The following is a 22,354-nucleotide window of genomic DNA, read 5'->3' on the forward strand; positions in this document are numbered from 1 at the left end:
CCCACTGAGCCACCCAGGCGCCCCAAAGCAAAAGAAGTTTTAAAGCCAGGAGTGGAATAGGAACCTGTGGGGACTTGGGGGGAGAAAGAAACCCGTGTTCATGGCTGGGGCCCCGAGATGCCACTGCAGGGTAGGAAGCTGGGTAGTGAGTGGATACTGCCAACTGGGCAGTGTCTCTGGGAGGTAGCCAGTGGGGCCTAAGGTGGTGGCCCTGGCCAGCTGGGCTTTACAAAAAAAGAAGAAAGGAAAAACAGAACTTGGGTTGATATGCAAATCAGTCCCTAATATCTCCTTCCATAGTCCCCATCACAAGGTAAAGCAGTGGGGCTGCTCTGTGTATTTTCCTCTCATCTCTACTTTCCTTTAACTCAACTGATCTCCTTAAGAGGTCTCCCCAGGATTGAAATATTCAAGAGGAAAGAGGGAAAGGGCAGGACAGAGAGGGTGTCCTACTATGTGACCACCCCGACCCAGGTCCCCAGCCCCAGCACCTGAAAAAACACCCAGGATTCTATTTCTTCATATTAACCAGAGGGAACTTCCAAGGATGTCCAGTGAATGCCATGGGCCCACCTACTGTTTCAAAACCTCAACTCCAACAGTGAGTCAGAAAGATACTGCAGGGTGCTAAACTGGTTCTTCTGTTAATTTAAGACAGAGGCCTAGACTTCAGGCATCCCATGGTCAAGTCTCGTCATCCCTCGGTGAACACATTCTATAGCTTTGTAACTCTGCTTAACACTGTTCTAGAGAGTGGTCAATCCATTCATTCCAAACAGAAAGTAAGGAGGCTGGTTACAAGGTGTGATTCTAGCAAGTATGTGGGATGAAAAGATGAAGTCATCTTTACAAGTCATGAGGTCACTGTCAAAGAGTAACAAGCAAAGCCAAGGGTGGAAATCAAGGCTCCTTCACCTTACCCTACTCCTCCTTATCATCTCCTCCCCCAGGAAACCCTGAGAAAGCTTCAATCCACAGGCAAAATTCAAATGGTATTTTTAATAACTCCATTAATAGCTTCCCCACAGCATTTCAGGGACCTCTGCACAAGTGTAGCTTGTCCTCCCACATAACTGATAAGTTTTATAATATTATACACTAATATCTCAATTAAACAAAACCACATCCATAGGGAATTTCAGTTTATTGGGATTGTATATTTATTGCAGGAATAAAGGCAACTGCCAGGAAAGTCTTTTCCCCCCTCTTTCTCCTTTTGAAAATCTTTTTTTGAATTTTGGGGTTTTTTTTTCCCTGTTGTTTTCATTGTGTCATGCTTTGTATAACCATTCAGAGAAAGTACTAGGGATCTGCACACATTCAGTGTAATTGTCTACTAACGTCCTACCAAGGAATTTTGATCTCTGAAATGATGACCCTGAGTCACTACAACCTCACAGTAGAAACACAGAACCTGTCATGCTCACTTCTGACTCTACACTTTTGCTTTTGCCATGCCCTTGCACCCCTTCCTCTTCTATTTTTTTAAAGATTTTATTTATTTGAAAGAGAGAGAGAGCATGGGAGGGTGGGGTGAGGCAGAAGGACAGAGAGAAGCAGACCTCGCCCTGAGCAGGGAGCCAATTTGTGGGGGGAGTGACTCGATCCCAGGACACTGAGATCATAATCTGAGCCAAAGACAGACACTTAACCGACTGAGCCACCCACGCACCCCTCACCCCTTCCTCTTCTAGCTGAGTCTCTCTTGCCTTTTCCTCCTCCTTTCATCGTTCCTCCCTTTCTCAATCCTGCTTACCCTGCTGTTACCTCCCCTCCGGAAATCCCTATGGGCCTGAGGCTTGGATCACTCATTTAACAAGAACCTGCATAACTTATGGCATCCACTAAAGCTCAGCCATTTGTAGATGCAATTCTTGATGTCTTTACCTGCACAGTAGTACCTGAAGCTTCCCACTGGGTCTCCTCTATTTTCTTGATCCCTCGTTGCACCCAGGCTAGTGCTTTATATTCAACAATAATAAAAGGTGATAATGATAACAGCTAAAATTTTCAGGGAGAGGGGGCTTTACAATGTGCCAAATACTATGCTGAACAATATGCCTGGATTGCAATTATTGGTATTCTACAGATGAGGAAACTAAGACACAAAAAGATTAAACAACCTGCCTAAAACCAAGAAACAGACTCTGAACTACAGAGAACAAACTGCTGGTTACCAGAAGGAAGGTGGGTAGGGGGATGGGTAAAATAGGTGATGGGGATTAAGGAGGGCACTTATTGGGATAAGCACTTGCTGAATCACTATATTGTTGTGTTTTTATTTAAGTAATCTCTACACCCAATAGGTTCATAGGCTCAAAATCACAATTTCAGATCAAGAGTTGTACATTCATCCAAATGAGCCAGCCAGGGGCCCCCTTAAGTCTCTATATTGTACAACTGAAACTAATATTACACCATATGTTAACTAACTGGAATTTGAATTTTAAAAGTTTTTTTTAATTTAAAAAGTAAATTTAAAAAACCTGCCTAAAATGACACAGCTGAAAAGTGACTATGATAGACTTCAAACCAAAAAGTTTTCATCATTTTGATGTATACATAATCACTGAATTGAACATTGAATTCATTGAATTCCTCTTTTAAATTTGAGAAGAAAACAGACTAATGAATGTTTTCACATTTTGTTAAACAGAAATACAGAAAAACATGGGTTTCTTGTTAAATTTCAACTCATCAACAAGTTCCATTAAGAAAAATAACTCCATTTCTTAGACATTCTGATGTTTTAAGGATTTACTTTAATGTAACATCATTCAATATTTCTGCGTAAAAATCAGGCAAATTTGTTAGGTATTGACCTGTCTTTTTAAATTTATTCTACTTACACCATTCAAATGGGTTCCCTTTTTTTCTCTTTTAAGCTTTCCTTTTCTCTGGATGAATGATAAACTGTCTATGAACACAGGATATCACTGGAATCTGGAAGTGTTATACTTTAAAAAGCAAGGTAAGATAAGAACATGAATGTGGCCAACTCCTCCTGAGAATCTATGTTTTTAAATTGTGATTTTAGTGTAGTTTTTTTTTTAAGTTTATTAGTGTAGTTTATCTGGCAGTAGTTATAAAAATAGTTCATACATCAAATATATTTTATAATCAAATTGTTTTCAACAGGGGTGCCAAGACCAGTCAATACGGAAAGGTCAGTCTCTTCAACAAATGGTGCTGGGAAAACTGTATATCCACATGCAAAAGAATGAGAGTGGACCCTTACCCTAAACAAGCTGCAAAAATTACCTCAGAATAGATCAGAAACCTAAGTAACCTTTTCTTCTAGGGGCGTGGTGTGCAATAGAGCACTCAAATGCTTTACCCAAGTCATGCCCTGGGCTCTGCATTATTGGCTCTTTTCTCTCTCTCTCATGCACGTGCACATGAGATCTTTAGACTGAAAATATCCTGGGGACGCCCATGTGACTCAGTCGGTTAAGTGTCTGCCTTTGGTCATGAACCCAGGGTGCTAGGATCGAGTTCTGCATTGGGCTCCCTGCTCAGTGGGGAGCCTGCTTCTCCCTCTGCCTGCTCTGCCTGGTACTCTCCCTGCTTGTGCTCTCTCTCTGACAAATAAATAAATAAAATCTTTTAAAAAAAAGAAAATATCCTGAGTGGTCACATCAATCCATCTCATTCAGTGCTTCTTTTGGACATTAGACTCTCCCCACTAGCTGCCGAGTTGCTCCCACTGAGGTCAATGAGAAACAGTTATCCACTTATGGTATTGTTCCAATGTGGAATTCCAAATGGCTAGCCCAGGAGTTCTGGAACTATTTGGTAAATCTAATGGTCTAATAATTGGACAAACTCCTCCCCATAAAAAGCAAGAACAGTTCATCACCAGAGAAGAAAGCCTGGTGAGCCAGGTGTTAGACTGACAAAGCCTGCTCCCGGGGAAGGTGTCAGGACTCAAGTCTGTGCTAAGAAGTATTCAGGAAGAAATTAATTTTTTAAAATACTTTCAAAAACAAATTAGTGATGGGCGCCTGGGTGGCTCAGTCCTTAACCGTCTGCCTGTGGCTCAGTCCTTAACCGTCTGCCTTTGGCTCAGGTCATGATCCCGGGGTCCTCGGATGGAGCTCATATTGGGGTCCCTGCTCAACGGGCAGTCTGCTTCTCTCTCCCTCCTTCTGCCCCTCCCCCAGCTCGTGCTCCCGCGTGGGCGCGCGAGCTCTCTCTCTCTCTAAAATAAATACATCTTTAAAAAAAAAATTAGTGATTAAAAACTTTTTTAGTCTTGCAATCTCTTAAACAATTCGTGTCATAATTGGAAAAGGCTTACAAATTCAAATGGACACAGACTATAAAAAGGTCCCCCCCACCCCATTCCAACCCTTCCTCCCCCAGTCCCACTTCCATCTCCCTAGAACCCAGCTGCGGCTCAGATGTCAGAACCTGTGGCGGCCACTAGAGGATCTCTGCTTGCCAAGAGTAGTGAATGGAAGGTGGATGCCCCAGTAGTCCATGACCTGCGATTTAACGCCCGCGTAAAACGGATCAGTGTAGTGACGTGTAAATGAAAATGATTCCTTCCTTCGGGCTGAGCTGAGCTGAGCTTTCGCAGGAACCGCCCTCCGCAAGCGCAACACCACTGACCGCTGGCACCTGTTTAACCTTGAGCCCTGGCCTCCCCTAACTTCCCATTTGAACAGCACAAGCGGCTCCCAGGAAACCAGGTAAGAGTAGCCACTGGGAGGCCACTGGGAGGGCGGGGAAAGGGGGTGTCCTCTCGGAGATTAAAGCATTTACCCACCAATCTTGGGCCGCCTAGACTAACCACTTTTGCAAAGTTGGCTGTTATAGGCAATCAATAGAAAAATGTATAGCCTGGTTTCACAAAAGTCAAACGATAGGGTTCCCAGCTGAAAACATTCCTCCTACTCTGTATTTCCCCCAGTTCCCATCCCAAATCTCATAATCTCCTAATTTACCTCTTAATTTCATCCTATAACCAGTTGTTTGTTTCTACGTAGAGGATAGTCAATAGTGTGCTCTATTTTTTGTTTAACAATATTTCCTAAATATTTTTCCACATTTTATCATATTCCTCACATTGATGGTTTTAATGTTTGGGTTCATATTTCGTAACTTGTTAGTAGTTTTTTTCTAAGACATAATGAGCAATCAATAGCCATTTGTTGAAATGCTAAGCATCTTTGTGTGCAGAGATAGAGATACACAGCTTTTCTCTTTGAAACGTTTTTCCCAAGCTAAATTTCTGGGCCTGGAATACAAAAATAAGAGGGTAAGAATTTTTTCATTTCTCTGCCTACATATTGGCATGAAAAGCAGTGTACATAGAGTTTTGGTTAAGAACACAGGGTTTGCGGGCCCCTGGGTCGCTTAGTCAGTTAAATGTCTGCCTTTGGCTCAGGTCACAATCCCAGGGTCCCGAAATTGAGCCCCACATTGGGTTCCCTGCTCAGCTGAGAGCCTGCTTCTCTCTCTCTCTCTCTCTCTCTCTCTCACTCTCTCTGTGTGTCAAATAAATAAAATCTTTTAAAAAAGAGAACACAGGGTTTGGACTTCAACAAAACGCTGTTAGGCTGGTTCTGCCTATACTAGCTATGTGAGGATAGACCCCACCTCCCTGAATCACAGTTGCCTCTGTTATGAAATGGGAGATTTCCTTCTGCACAGAAATGTTATGGGGAAGGCGGGCATAATAAATGTTGGCTACTCTTGTTACTATGATCACTACTGCCAACATATGTATTTTGCCAGAGCCTCACGAATATTGGGGTTTTGTCTCTCAAAACAATTTTTGGTTGATTAAATAGGTATAAAATGGTACTTTGTTGTAGGCTTATTTACTTGGCACATAAAGAGGTTTACATATTGTACAAGCATTGACTTATTCTATGTGCTTTTTGTTCTGCAAATTGTCCTCTTCCCCACAGTTGGGATTATATTTTATCAAATAATTTTGCTCAAGAAGAATAGTCTATTCTAGTCTTTAGATTTGATTTTACGTGATTTTAACTCTTTTAAAATCCCAGTTGAGATCATTTGTGTCCCATAGTAGGAGATACACAATCCTAAATTAATTTTTCCCTTCACTATCCAGTTGTTTCAAAGTGCTTACTAAATATAAAATATTTTGATCACTGTTTTAGGGTGCATATCTGATATCTGTCCATGTTACGTATGCTAAAATCTACTTCCAATCTCTCTCCTCTGTTCCATTGATAAATATAAATATAAATATTTCACTTTTGAGCCAACATCACAGTCTTTTTGTTTCAAATAAAGCTTTTTTTTTTAAGAAAAAGATCTTATTTCTTTATTTGAGAGAGAGAGAGAGAGAGAACAGAAACAGAAGAAGAAGTAAATTCACTGCTGAGCAGGGAGCTTGATGCAGAGCTCAGTCCCAGGACCCTGAGATCTTGACCTGAGCCGAAGGCAGAGGCTTTAACCCACTGAGCCACCCGGGCACCCCAAGATTTTATTTATTTATTTACAGAGAGAGAGGGAGGAAGAGAGCATAAGGCGGGGGAGAGGCAGGCAGAGGGAGAAATGGACTCCCCACTGAGCAGGGAGCCTGATATGGACTCCATCCCAGGACCCTGGGATCATGACCTGAGCCGAAGACAGATGCTTAACCGACTGAACCACCCAGGAGTCCCAAACCCTTCCCATTCTTATTCCTCCCTCAAAGAAAGATAGAGGAAATCAGATGAGGTGAATGATGTGGAGAAGAATTAAAAAGTTAGCAGAGTGGATATTTGATGATAATAAAGAATTTAATATTTTGGCTGTGACAATGATACTGTGGTCTTGTTTATAAAAAAAGACTGTCTTTTAGAGATACATATTGAAATATTTAGTGATAAAATGATATGTCTGGATTTCCTTCAAAATAATATAGGGGTGTGGGGGTAGGAGTGTTGGATAACGGGTGAGGACATTGATGTAATAAGGTTGACTATGAATGACAGTTGTTGAAATGGGTGATGTGTGCATGAGGTTCCTCTTATGACTCTCTACTTTTGTATGTGTTTGACAATAAACGTTTTAAAAAATATCAAGGGTTGCAAACTCAAATGCCTACAGAACCAAGCAGATAACATAAATGAGGGGAGCAAACCAGATGAGGACCATGAAGAACCAAGAAAGAACATGCCTTGTCCACAGGGGATGGCCATACTCAGCTCCAGCTGACTGTTGCTGGATGGAAATGTGGGGCTGGGCTGCCAGATTTTCCAGTTTTTTAAGCGAAGCCAAAAATAAAAAAATTTGTATGAAATCTTCCAAACCTTAAAAGTTGGCAACTAATTCAAATATGTTTAACCAACACTCCAGTGGCCAACTAAAACAAGTCTGAGAACGAGATTCAGTCTGCAATTACCAATTTGCAACCTTTGCCTGAAAGGCTAATTTTAGGCAATTTTCCAACTCAGAAGCACTAGAAATAGATGGAAAGCCCTTCCCAAATCAACAAAATTAGAATGCCATCATTCTGCCCTGGTCTGCCTCATTATAAGTCCTGATTCCATATATGCTTTGTTCTCCACCTTCCATCCCATGCCTGAGGTTCTCTAACTTTATTGTTTACTCTTATTACATAGTTCTGATCTCAAATCCGTGACCACTGAGGACCAAGACATCACAAGGTTCCAAGACAAGAGGCGTGATAACAGATGAAGCTTTTAGATTCCACCTGACCTGACCCTTCTTTCTGACACATTTTGCTGCTCTTCTCAATGATAAGCAGGTAACTTGGGAGAGTCTTAAGAAATATTATGCCCAAAGGGGCAAGGAAATAGGCTGGGAAGTGCAGGGCATTTGGTGTGCATTTCCTCTTCATGGGATAGAGGGAAAGGGTGGGTGTGTCCTGAGACCTCCACTCTCCATCATTCTCCTTTTTCTATGACTACAAGCTTTTTAAAAGATTTTATTTATTTATATCTCAGAGAGAGAGAGAGACAGAGAGCACAAGCAGGGGTAGCAGCAGGCAGAGGAAGAAGCAGGTTCCCTGCTGAGCAAGGAACCCAGTGATGCAGGACTCGATCCCAGGACCCCAGGATCAGGACCTGAGCCAAAGGTAAATGCTTAACTGACTGAGCCACCCAGACATCCCTGTATGACTACAAGCTTAGAGGAAGTCTGACAGGGTGATAAATGTACAGTTTTTTTTCTGGGAGGTCAGGGAAGGCTTCCGTGAGAAGTGATGTTTTAAGCTGAGGTAAGAAGGATGAGTAGGAGTTAACCAGATGAAGAATGGGTGGAAAAGCATTTCAGACACAGAGGACAGCATGGGCAAAAGTCCCGAGGTAGGAAAGCACTTGGCACTTTTGAAGAATCAACAAAGGCAGTACACCTTTAGAAAGGAGGAAAGTGGCTAGAGATATGGCTAAGGAATCAGGCAAAAGCCAAATCATGCAGAGCCTGGTCAGGCCTGAAATGGAGGGCCCATCATTCCTTGACACCATGCTGGACTCTGTGGAGGCCATGGACAAAATGCAGACTTAGTTCCTGCCTCTAGTAGCAGACAGTAACCAGCAAGATATTAGGCAAGTGCCCCCAGGGTTGCCAAAGAATATTATTGAAGGTACTGAGGAAGATATTACTTTGAATGGAGGGACTGGGGGAGGCTTCAGAGCAGAAGCAAGAGTTACATGCACCTTGAAGGATAAATGGGATTTCAAGGCAGTACAAAGCAGGTTTGGGAAAAGAGAGCAAAGATGGGGGTGGGAACAATATTTGAGAAATAACACTATCATACAACACAACTTTGAGGAGGCTTTGAATGCCTAGCTAAGACTTTTTGTCTTCATTCTGTTGGTAATAGAGCGTTACTGAAGGCTTCTGAGTAGAGAAGGTTTAGGAAACTCTGGCAGCAGTGTGGTCAGGGTGGGAAGCCACAGCCTCAGGGCTTTCCTAGCAATGTAACAATGTCTAGGGATGGCTAGCAATAGGCAATAGAAACTACCCAAAAGAGGTCTAGATCTGGTGACACCTTGGGGGAAAAGATACTTTTTGTGACTGTTTGCAATGGCCCGGTTTAGGGAGGTGGGGTTGATGGTTCCCAAATAATTAAATATAGTGACAGAACACAGTCTGTTCAGTACAAGTGACAGTAATTTGGGGGCTAGAGGAGGTCAGAGAGACTGGAGAGAGAATGAGAGTCTTATTTTACCCTGTGTCACAAAAAAAAGAATAATTTGCCTGAACTTTCACAAGGACATCTGCTCTGCCTGGAAGATGGGCTCAGAGGGGCCTCTCCCAACTCTAGGATTCTTGAATGTGAAGTGGGCAAGGAGTCCAGTGATATCAGAGTATAGCAAATGCTGAAAAAAAATGGGGAACTGAAGCCAGACTCTTCCAATAATTGAGCTGAGCCAACACGGTCCTTCTGGAGGAGGAAAGGGAGTTGATAGTGAGGAAACTAGCTCCCAAAGGAACCAAAGATAGGAGTACCCTCCCCAGCACACCTGAGAAGAAACCACAAGCTCACATGTGATCAGCAGAAGGCCCAGAGGGCTCCTCCACCAGAGACATGACTGTGTGTTCTCTCAGCTCCCAGACCTGCCAAGTATTCAAGAACCACTAGCTCACCTTCCTTTCGAAGATGGCATCTTGTAGCACTGAACTTGACTATTTACAAGTTTGAGCCTAAACCTATCAAGCTCACCTAAGTGTTGGGGGTCTAGATTTGAAAACTCCCTACAATTTGCTAGTTTCTTGAGAGACAATAATGACTCCTACAATGGAGCAGTTGTTGACTCCTGTAATGAGTCAATGACTGGTATAAAAGGTGATCAATCCTCCAGGGCCCTGCCCATCCACCTCAGAGTTAAGAAGCTGGCGGAAGAAATTAACCTGGAGGGTAGTACAGTCTCACCTGGAGCTCCATAAACACGCAGTACAATATCCCCAGATTCCCATTAGCTGTAGGTTTCTGAAAGGTCACTTATGGCTTTCCTTATTGGCAATTTCTTGTTGGTACTGGCAGATGTCAAGACAACATGTACCTATTTAGGTGTCAGGTTGTTATTGTCATTCATGTTTATGTTGCAGCCATAACACATAAAATCCACCTGTTGGTTTGTAAAGGACAAGTCCATCTGCAAATGATTGACTTGGTTCTGCCCAAAGGCAGACAGGAAAACATTTAGGGCCCCCAAATCTAATAGAGCTAGTAGTTCTAATGTGAGATATGAAGAATAAACACACTTCAGGTTAAACAGAAGCTAATTCTACTTTCTTGTCTAGCAAGGTGATCAAAGCAAGTTTATAAAGCTTCAATGCCTCAGAAGTATACTCTAACTATAATGGGCTCTTTATTTTACTTATCCTGCTAATCAAAAATCAGAAGTAACTTTGTATTTCCATTACTTATAGGATTCTTTCTGAGTATAGTGACATTTAAGTTGGTTTTGAACAGTCCTAAAGTATTCTCCACCTTGGCATGATATGCGTATGTATACAACATATACACATAAACATGATATACGTATATATGTATATATATACACATGCATGAACATACATCTACATACAATCATACACATATGTATGCATGCACACAAATCTATAGAAACATATAGGCAGATAGACCTAAATGTAGATATTTACACACATATAAAAATACAGATTTATATACACACATATACACACAGACATATGTACCTAAATCCAATACTGTGATAAATACTGATTATATAGGAAGAATTAACAAATGTATTTATTTTCTTGTTTACATTGACAAACATTTTCTCTATGAACAAAATTTTGTTACATGTCATTAGTGATAATAATGAATCCATTTTGGATTTTTCAGGTCTTCTTGAATTTCACAAGTCAAATTCAAGTCAAAATGTATTAAAGTGGGTGTTGGTGGTATAGTGATGAGCGTAGCTGCCTTCCAAAATGTATTAAGATCAATGTCAAAACAATAAATATTTTTCTTTTGAAATTAAAGCATAGGGGCACCTAGGTGGCTCAGTCATGAAGTGTCTACCTTTGGATCAGGTCATGATCCCAGGATCCTTGGATGGAACCCCACACTGTGCTCCCTCCTGCTTCTCCCTCTCCCACTTCCCCTGCTTGTATTCCCTATCTCGCTGTCTCTCTCTTTGTCAAATAAATAAGTAAAATCTTTAAAAAAAGAAATTAAAGCACACCTCAAAGGCTAATTAATGTTTTAAAATATTTTTCTATTGTGATATTATTCAAAATAATATTATATTCATTAGAAAAAAAAAAGCCTTGCCCTTTTTAGTTCCACTTGTATGGGTTGATGTAAATATAAATATATAAGAGTTCCTGATAGGAAAGTTAGCTTCTCTCTTTAATTTTTTAAAGATTTAGGTATTTAATTGAGAGAGAGAGAGAGAGAGAGAACAGGGAGAGGGGCAGAGGGAGAGAATCCTCCAACAGACTCCCTATTGAGCACAGAGCCTGACACAGCACTTAATCCCGGGACCCCGGGATCACAACCCATGCCAAATCAAGAGTTGGACACCCAACCTACTGAGTCACCCAGGCATCCCTTGTTCTCTTTAAATATGGGGGAGGGTTTGAGTGTGTATATGGGTAGTAAATGGAAGGGCTGTGTTCAGAAGGTTTTAGGTTATTTATTGGATCAATTACCTATATGTTGTATTTCCCCCCAAATGGAATACACTGTGAATGAATTGCTCTCTAATCTTTATGCTATAATGAAACAGTTGTAAAAATAATAGCAAATATATTTTCACCAGATCAAGCAAAGGAACTCAGGGATACCTCATAAAATCTGTATGTGTACCATCAACTTGTTTTAAGTACTACAAGCTGGAAACAGGGTTTCCTAAATGCCAAATTTTTTGTGTGTGTGCATGATACTTTAAAATAATGCTGGGTTCAACCAAATAGTTTCCAAAATTGTTTGTGTCTTTTCCAACCATAGATGATTATGACTTATGATTTTCTTACAGAATTGATTTCTACATAACTTAAAATTATACCCTATCATCAAAAGTTAGAAAATAACCAAGAAGTAGACTATAAAAATTAAAATAACAATACAGTCCTACAACCAAGAGATAATGACTATGAACATGTTGATGTATACGATTCCAGTCACTTCATCTAAATATATGTATATACATACAGACATATATAATTTTAATGAAATTAAATCATATTATAAGTTCTGTTTTGTAATCATTTTTTCTTAATGTATCCTGAACATAATCATTTGGTGACAATAAAAATACATTTAAATCATTATAATTTTTTATTATGTTCAGTTAGCTAACATATAGTATATCATTAGTTTTTGATGTAGTGTTCAATGATCTACTGTTTGTGTATAACCCCCAGTGCTCATCACAACATGTGCCTTCCTTAATACCCATCACCCAGCTACCCCCTCTACTCCCTCCCTTCTGAAACCCTAAGTTTGTTTCCCAGAGTTTGACATAGATCCATTGTGTTGTATTATGTTGAATAATTTCTAGAAATAGAATTACTGGATCAGAAGATATGCACATTTCAAGAGCTTGACCCATATTGTCAGATTCAGAATTGACCTTTATTACTTATTTCTGAAGCATCTCTTCTCTGTTATCACAAGAGACCCTTCATGATATTGTAGAGAGAAATACAGATTAACGAGTATAAGGTGTATTCATCTAATATTTGAACAGTTGCTTACCATGACAGAAACAAAGTGTATATGTCTTATAAAGTAAAAGAAGCTCTCATGAAAATCTTTTAAGTCTCATACACTTACTTCAAAACAATACCATTTTCACAAAATCTTACTGCAACCAAAGAGTTTGGGTTGCTCTGAAATCCACTCTTACTGTCAAGCAAGGGCATTTACATTCTTTATTTGGAGTATCAGTTGAAAGTCTCAGTTGAATTATTAAAGTGAGAAATACTGCAGTCAAGTTGTCCTAAGTATTGTATAGCAGGTAGCTCCCACCTGTTTTTTATTTCTTGAAAACTGGTATTGCACTGAAGGCTATGTCTTTTTTTTTTAAAGGATATGTCTTGAGAACATGATTCTTAGCCCCTTTCAGCCAGATGTTGCAGAGCAAATCCAAGTGTGGGAAAATAATGTCTAACTAAAAAAATTTAAAAGCACATGCATCTTTTTTTTTTTTAAAGATTTTCATTTTATTTATTTGTCAGAGAGAGAGAGCAAAAGCAGGGGGAGCAGAAGGCAGAGGGAGAAGCAGGCTCCCCATTGAGCAGGAAGCCCAATGCAGGGCTCTATCCCAGGACCCTGGGATCATGACCTGATCTGAAGGCAGACGCTTAACCCACTGAGCCACCCAGGCATCCCAGGAACATACATCTTTATGCAGTCTTTAAAAGGAAAGGGAAAAGATGTAAAGTTTTCTGTGTTGTTTTCGGGTATCTGTATTGAATATTGCCATAGGGTAGCAGTAATGGCCAGTTATTCTAATCTTTGAATTAAACCTAGAATGTGAATAAATATGAATAAGAAGAAAAGGAGGAAAGGTTAGGGAAGTGTAGTAGATTAAATTATTGACGCAAATTCTTTACTCCATGTTGCATTCATGTCCTTTGCCATGTGATTTTGCAGTTCCTCCTAGTAAAGGCCAAGTGTACTTCTATACCCCTTGACCTTGAGCATATGACTTTCTTTGGCCAGTGGAATATAGATAGAAGTGATAGTGTGTCAGTTCAGAGCCTAGACTTTAAAAGGCAATGCATGTTTCTCTCTCTGTGTGTGTATGCATATACTCTTCATTGAGATGTAATTCACATAATGTATAATTCACTGATGTAAAGTATACGGTTCAATTAATTTAATGATATTTGGCAAAACATAGTTGTGCCATGATCCCTATAATCAATTTTAGAATATTTTCAACACTCTAGAAAGAAACCCTTTATCCTTTAGCACTCATTCCTCCTTCTCCCTATCCATCTTCCCCAGACCCTGGCCACTGTTAGTCTACTTTCTGCCTCTATGGATTTGCCTACTCTGGACATGCCAAATAAATGGAATCATACAATATGTGGTCCTTTGCAACAGGCTTCTTAGACTTAGCATAAGTTCATCCATGTTGTAATGTGAATTAGTTCTTCATTCCCATTTATGCTTAAGTAATATTTCATTGTGTGTATAGCCCATATTTATTTATCCATTCATCAGTTCACAGACATTTGGGTTGTTTCCACATTTCCACAACTATAATAAATAATGCTTCTAGGAACATTTGTGTATAAGATTTTCTGTGGACAGAGGTTTTCAAGTCTCTTGGGTATATATCCAGTAATGGAATTGCCAGATCATGTAATAATTCTGTTTAACCCCATAAGAGACTCTTAATCCCACAAAACAAACTGAGGGTTGCCGCGAGGAGGGGGATAGAGAAAGGGTGGTTGGGTTATGGACATTAGGGAGGGTATGTGCTATGGTGAGTGCTGTGAAGTGTGTAAGCCTGATGATTCACAGACCTGTACCCCTGGAGCTAATAATACATTATATGTTAATTTTTTTAATTATAAAAAAAAGAAGAAATTAAAAAATAAATGTGAAAAAAAAATTCTGTTTAACCATTTGAGGAAATGCCAAAATGTTTTCTAAAGTGGCTGCACCATTTTACATTCTCACCAGCAAAGAACCATTGTTTCATATCCTCACCCATACTTGTTTTTTCTTTTGGTTTGGTTTTTATTTCTTTTTGGTGTCCCAAAATTCATTGTTTATGCAACACACTCAGTGCTCCATGCAATACATGCCCTCCTTAATACCCACCATCAGGCTCACCCAACTCCCCCACCCAAAACCCTCAGTTTGTTTCTCAGAGACCATAGTCTCTCGTAGTTCATCTCCCCCTCTGATTTCCCCCAATTCACTTTTCCTCTCCATCTCCCATTGTCCTCTGTGTTATTCCTTATGCTCCACAAGTAAGTGAACCCATATGATAATTGACTCTCTCTGCTTGACTTATTTCACTCAGCATAATCTCTTCCAGTCCCATCCCAAATGTTGGGTATTCATCCTTTTTGATGGAGACATAAAACTCCCTTGTATATATGGACCATATCTTCTTTATCCATTCGTCCATTGAAGGGCATCTTGGTTCTTTTCACAGCTTGGCAACTGTGGCCATTGCTGCTATGAACATTGGGGTACAGATGCCCTTCTTTTCACTGCATCTGTATCTTTGCAGTAGATACCCAATTGTACATTTGCCAGGTCATGGGGTAGCTCTATTTTTAATTTCTTAAGGAATCTCCACACTGTTTTCCAAGTGGCTACACCAACTTGCATTCCCACCAACAGTGTAAGAGGGTTCCCCTTTCTCCACATCCTCTCCAACACATGTTGTTTACTGTCTTGTTAATTTTGGCTATTCTTACTGGTGTAAGGTGGTATCTCAATGTGATTTGGATTTGAATCTCCCTGATGGCTAGTGATGATGAACATTTTTTCATGTGTCTGTTAGCCATTTGTATGTCTTTTTTGGAGAAGTGTCTGTTCATGTCTCAGCCTATTTTTTGAGGTGCTTATCTGTTTCGTGTGAGTTTAGTTTGAGGAGTTCTTTATAGATCTTGGATATCAGCCCTTTGTAGTGTCATTTGCGAATTTCTTCTCCCGTTCCATGGGTTGCCTCTTTGTTTTGTTGACTGTTTCCTTTGCTGTGCAGAAGCTTTTGATCTTGATGAAGTCCCAAAAGTTCATTTTCACTTTTGTTTCCTTTGCCTTTGGAAACATTTCTTTCTTGAAAGAAGTTGTTGTGACTGATGTCAAAGAGGTTACTGCCCATGTTCTCCTCTAGGATTTTGATAGATTCCTGCCTCACATTTAGGTCTTTTATCCATTTCAAGTTTATCTTTGTGTAGGGTGTAAGAGAATGATCAAGTTTCATTCTTCTACACATAGGTCTCCAATTTTCTCAGCACCATTTATTGAAGAGACTTTTTTCCACTGTGTATTTTTTCCTGCTTTGTCGAAGATTATTTGACCATAGCGTTGAGGGTATATATCTGGGCTCTCTACTCTGTTCCACTGGTCTATGTGTCTGTTTTTGTGCCAGTACCATGCTGTCTTGGTGATCACAGCTTTGTAGTAAAGCTTGAAATCAGGCAACTTGATGCCCCCAGTTTTGTTTTTCTTTTTCAACATTTCCTTAGCAATTCAGGGTCTCTTCTGGTTCCAAACAAATTGTAGGATTGTTTGTTTCAGCTCTTTGAAAAATGCCAGTGGAATTTTGATCAGGATGGCATTGAAAGTATAGATAGCTCTAGGCAGTATAGACATTTTAACAATGTTTATTCTTCCGATTCATGAGTATGGAATGCTCTTCCCTCTTTTTGTGTCTTTTTCAATTTCTTTCATAAGTGTTCTGTAGTTCCTCAAGTACATACCCTTTTCCTCTTTGGTTAGGTTTATTCCCAGGTATCTTATGGTTCTTGGTGCTATAGTAAATGGAATCGATTCTCTAATTTCCCTTTCTATATTTTCATTGTTAGTGTATAAGAAAGCAACTGACTTCTGTACATTGATTTTGTATCCTGCCACATTGCTGAATTGCTGTATGAGTTCTAGTAGTTTGGGGGTGGAGTCTTTTGGGTTTTCCATGTAAAGTATAATGTGATCTGCGAAGAGAGAGTTTGACTTCTTCATTGCCAATTTGAATACCTTTTATTTCTTTTTGTTGGCTGATTGCTGTTGGTAGGATTTCTAGTACTATGTTGAATAACAGTAGCGAGAGTGGCCATCCTTGTCATGTTCCTGATCTCAGAGTGTCATAGAACAGAAATTTACAGAGACAATCTATAGAACAAGGACTTCACAGGCAACATGATGACAATAAAAACGTATCTTTCAATAATCACTCTCAACGTGAATGGCCTAAATGCTCCCATAAAATGGCACAGGGTTATAGATTGGATAAAATGACAGGACCCATCCATATGTTGTCTACAAGAGACCCAGTTTGAACTGAAGGATACATCCAGACTGAAAGCAAAGGGTTGGAGAAACATCTTTCATGCCAATGGGCCTCAAAAGAAAGCTGGGGTAGTGATTCTCGTATCAGATAAATTAGATTTCAAACTAAAGACTAGTCAGAGATAAAGAAGGACACTACATCATTCTTAAAGGGTCTATCCTCCAAGAAGATCTAACAATTGTAAATAATTATGCTCCCAGTATGGGAGCAGCCAACTATGTAAGACAGCTGTTAATCAAGATAAAGAGTCATATTGCTATGAATACATTAATTGTAGGGGATCTTAAAACACCACTCTCAGTAATAGATCACCCAAGCAGAAAATCAATAAAGAAACAAGAGCATTTAATGACACATTGGACCCACACTTGTTTTTATTTAACTTGTTGATTTTGGCCATTCTAGTGTGTGTGAGGTAGCATCTCACCATGATTTTAATTTGCATTTCCCTGATTACTATTGATGAGCAACTTTTTATGTCTTTTATTTTTTAGATTTTAGTTATTTATTTGACACAGAGAAAGTGACAGCCAGAGAGGGAACACAAGCAGGGGGAGTGGGAAAAGGAGAAGCAGGCTTCCCACTGAGCAGGGAGCCTGATGTGGGCCTTGATCCCAGGACCCTGGGATCATTACTGGAGCTGAAGGCATACACTTTACAACTGAGCCACCCAGGTACCCAACTTTTTATGTCTTTATTGATGATTTGTATATTGTCTTTGGAGAAGTATCTATACAGAACCCTTGTCCACTTACTTCTTGTGCCTCTACCACAGCCAGAAGAACAACCTGCCCTGGGCAGCCAGACTCCCAGAATGAACACACTTGGAGCAGATAAGGACCAACCAGCAGCAATGAGCCAACCCCAGTCAGACCTCTAGCTTGAAGCATAGTGTCCCAAATCAGCTGCCTAGATCAGACAACCCCTAAATGATATATAAGATATAAATACTTATTTATGCACCCCACTGAGATTTTGTGCTTGGATTGTTACTCAGCAAAATTTGACTGATACAAGAAGGAAGAAAAAACAGGTGATATTATACTAATTACAGATGGCAATATCTTCCTTTGCCTCCTACCTCCCGCCTGCCTCCAAAAATAAAGCAGGTACCTACCCTCTACCCTTAGCGTATTTTCTGACAGTTCTCTAGGTACTTTTCAAATGATCTCGCCACACACTTATTAATGCATTGCTGGTATTTCCTTTTAAGAAGTTCCTGAAGTATAAAACTAATTCTATAATAGAAAATTTAAGCCATCTGAATATACAGATTAATTAAAAGATTTTATTTTTTAAGTAATCTCTACACCCATCCTGGGTCTCAAACTCACAACCCTGAGATTAAGAGTCACATGCTCGGGGTTCCTGGTGGCTCAGTGGGTTAAAACCTCTGCCTTCGGCTCAGGTCATGATCTCAGGGTCCTGAGATCGAGCCCCATGTCGGGCTCTCTGCTCAGTGGGGAGCCTGCTTCCCCCCTCTCTCTGCCTGCCTCTCTGCCTACTTGTGATCTCCTTTCTGTGTCAAATAAATAAATAGAATCTTAAAAAAAAAAAAAAGAGTCACATGCTCTACCAACTGAGCCAGCCAGGTGCCCCTGAGTATACAGTAATAATCTATCTTTTTATAATACTACTAATATTTAATTATGTCTTCCTTCTACCTATTCACCCTTGTGGCTTAGCACTCCTACCCCACCAAAAAAAAAAAAAATCATCCCAGCTGAGGAAAAAATGTCACTTTCCCTCCTTTGCTCCTTACTACTAAGTGTTCTGGGATGTTTCCACCAATCAAGGAAAATAGAAATACTTAAAGAATTTGAATATGATTTTCATAGTCAGAAATTCTGGGTATTTATCACAATTCATTGCCAAATATCCTCCCCTTGGCACATGCATTGGAATAAACAGGAGAGTTGAGGAGAGGGATGGAGAATAATAAGAGAAGTAAGCCAGATTAATTTAAAAAATAAGTTCTCAAAGGGAGTCTTTTTTTCAGTGGGAGGAGCTACTCTGAAGCTATTTTTACAGATACTTTTACTTCTTAGCCTAAAATTGAGGCCCCACAAAGCAGGAATAAATAAATAAATAAATAAAGTGGACAGACAGACATCAACTACTGTAGAGCAGGACACTACATAATTATAGTAAACTTCCTAAGAGCAGGGAATCTGGTATGTCTATCACTTTATCACCTCTTTGGCAAAAAGCTGGATGTCACCTACAAGCATAAGATAAAGCAAATAAATAAATTGCAATGTTATCTCATTATATACTCAGTAAACAAGGATGGTACTTGGAGTCTAGTAATGGATTAATTTACAAAGAGATCATTTCTTTTGGTCCTAAGATCACCTGCCTCCTGCAGCACAGACAAATAAAGCTGCCTAACACAAAATGGGTATGACAATATCACTCTTTAAATAGAATTACAGAATAGATATACAAGAGGCACACATTACAAGATATATAATAAATAATTCCACAAAGAATTTTTGTTTTATATATATAAAAAAAAAAAGAGGGGAGAGGAGTCAAGATGGCGGAGAAGTAGCAGGCTGAGACTACTTCAGGTAGCGGGAGATCAGCTAGATAGCTTATCTAAAGATTGCAAACACGTACAAATCCAATGGGAGATCGAAGAGAAGAAGAACAGCAACTCTAGAAACAGAAAATCAACCACTTCCTGAAAGGTAGGACTAGTGGAGAAGTGAATCCAAAGCGAAGGGAAGATAGACCGCGGGGGGAGGGGCTGGCTCCCGGCAAACGGTGGAGCAACGGAGCACAAAATCAGGACTTTTAAAAGTCTGTTCCACTGAGGGACATCGCCCAGAGGCTTAAGCGGGGTGAAGCCCACGCAGGGTCAGTGTGGCCTCAGGTCCCACAGGGTCACAGAAGGATCAGGGGTGTCTGAGTGTCGCAGAGCTTATGGGTATTAGAACGAGGAAGCCAGCTACAGAGACAGAGCCGAGGAGTGAGCTCTAATCTCGGGGTTACCATGAACCGGTCGCAGGCTCGGTCAGCTCGGAGCGCGGCCGGAGGCCAGGGTGATGGGAGTAATTGGGCGCTGTTCTCTGAGGGTGCACTGAGGATTGGGGCCCCGGGCTCTCGGCTTCTCGGCCAGAGACCTGGAGGCCTCCATCTTCACTCCCACCCTCCGGAACTCTACGGAAAGCGCTCAGGGAACAAAAGCTCCCGAAAGCAAACCCGATCGGATTACTCAGCCCGGCCCGGGTAAGGGCGGTGCAACTCCGCATGGGGCAAAGACACTTGAGAATCACTACAACAGGCCCCTGCCCCAGAAGATCAACAAGAAACCCAGCCAGTACCAAGTTCACCTACCAAGGAGTGTAGTTTCAATACCAAGGAGAGCAGCTGAATTCCAGAGGAGGAGAAAGCAAAGCACGGAACTCATGGCTTTCTCCCCATGATTCTTTAGCCTTGCAGTAAATTTAATTTTTTTTTCTTTTTCAATTTTTTTTTTCTTCCTCTGCTAATTTTTTTTAACTTTTACCCTTTTCTTTTTTTAACATTTTTTAACTAGTTTATCTAATATATATATATATTTTTCCTTTTTATATTTTTTCTTTATTGGTTTTCTTATTTAATTGCTTTTTTTTTCTTTCTGAACCTCTTTTTATCCCCTTTCTCCCCCCTCACGATTTGGGATCTCTTCTGATTTGGCTAAAGCATATTTTCCTGGGGTTGTTGCCACCCTTTTAGTATTTTACTTGCTCCTTCATATACTCTTATCTGGACAAAATGACAAGGCGGAAAAATTCACCACAAAAAAAAGAACAAGAGGCAGTACCAAAGGCTAGGGACCTAATCAATACAGACATTGGTAATATATCAGATCCAGAGTTCAGAATGACGATTCTCAAGGTTCTAGCCGGGCTCGAAAAAGGCATGGAAGATATTAGAGAAACCCTCTCGGGAGATATAAAAGCCCTTTCTGGAGAAATAAAAGAACTAAAATCTAACCAAGTTGAAATCAAAAAAGCTATTAATGAGGTGCAAACAAAAATGGAGGCTCTGACTGCTAGGATAAATGAGGCAGAAGAAAGAATTAGCGATATAGAAGACCAAATGACAGAGAATAAAGAAGCTGAGCAAAAGAGGGACAAACAGCTACTGGACCACGAGGGGAGAATTCGAGAGATAAGTGACACCATAAGATGAAACAACATTAGAATAATTGGGATTCCAGAAGAAGAGGAAACAGAGAGGGGAGCAGAAGGTATATTGGAGAGAATTATTGGAGAGAATTTCCCCAACATGGCAAAGGGAACAAGCATCAAAATCCAGGAGGTTCAGAGAAACCCCCTCAAAATCAATAAGAATAGGTCCACACCCCGTCACCTAATAGTAAAATTGACAAGTCTTAGTGACAAAGAGAAGGTCCTGAAAGCAGCCCGGGAAAAGAAGTCTGTAACGTACAATGGTAAAAATATTAGATTGGCAGCAGACTTATCCACAGAGACCTGGCAGGCCAGAAAGAGCTGGCATGATATATTCAGAGTACTAAATGAGAAAAACATGCAGCCAAGAATACTATATCCAGCTAGGCTATCATTGAAAATAGACGGAGAGATTAAAAGCTTCCAGGACAAACAAAAACTGAAAGAATTTGCAAATACCAAACCAGCTCTACAGGAAATATTGAAAGGGGTCCTCTAAGCAAAGAGAGACCCTAAAAGTAGTAGATCAGAAAGAAACAGAGACAATATACAATAACAGTCACCTTACAGGCAATACAATGACACTAAATTCACATCTCTCAATACTTACCCTGAATGTTAATGGGCTAAATGCCCCAATCAAAAGACACAGGGTGTCAGAATGGATAAAAAAACAAAACCCATCTATATGTTGCCTACAAGAAACTCATCTTAAACCCGAAGACACCTCCAGATTTAAAGTGAGGGGGTGGAAAAGAATTTACCATGCTAATGGACATCAGAAGAAAGCAGGAGTGGCAATCCTTATATCAGATCAATTAGATTTTAAGCCAAAGACTATAATAAGAGATGAGGAAGGACACTATATCATACTCAAAGGAACTATCCAACAAGAAGATCTAACAATTTTAAATATCTATGTCCCTAACGTGGGAGCAGCCAACTATATAAACCAATTAATAACAAAATCAAAGAAACATATTGACAATATACAATAATAGTAGGGGACTTTAACACTCCCCTCACTGAAATGGACAGATCATGCAAGCAAAAGATCAACAAGGAAATAAAGGCCTTAAATGACACACTGGACCAGACGGACATCACAGATATATTCAGAACATTTCATCCCAAAGCAACAGAATACACATTCTTCTCTAGTGCACATGGAACATTCTCCAGAAAAGATCACATTCTTGGTCCTAAATCAGGTCTCAACCGTTATCA

The sequence above is a fragment of the Lutra lutra genome, chromosome X (genome assembly GCF_902655055.1).
Source record: "Lutra lutra chromosome X, mLutLut1.2, whole genome shotgun sequence".
Lineage (NCBI taxonomy): Eukaryota > Metazoa > Chordata > Mammalia > Carnivora > Mustelidae > Lutra > Lutra lutra.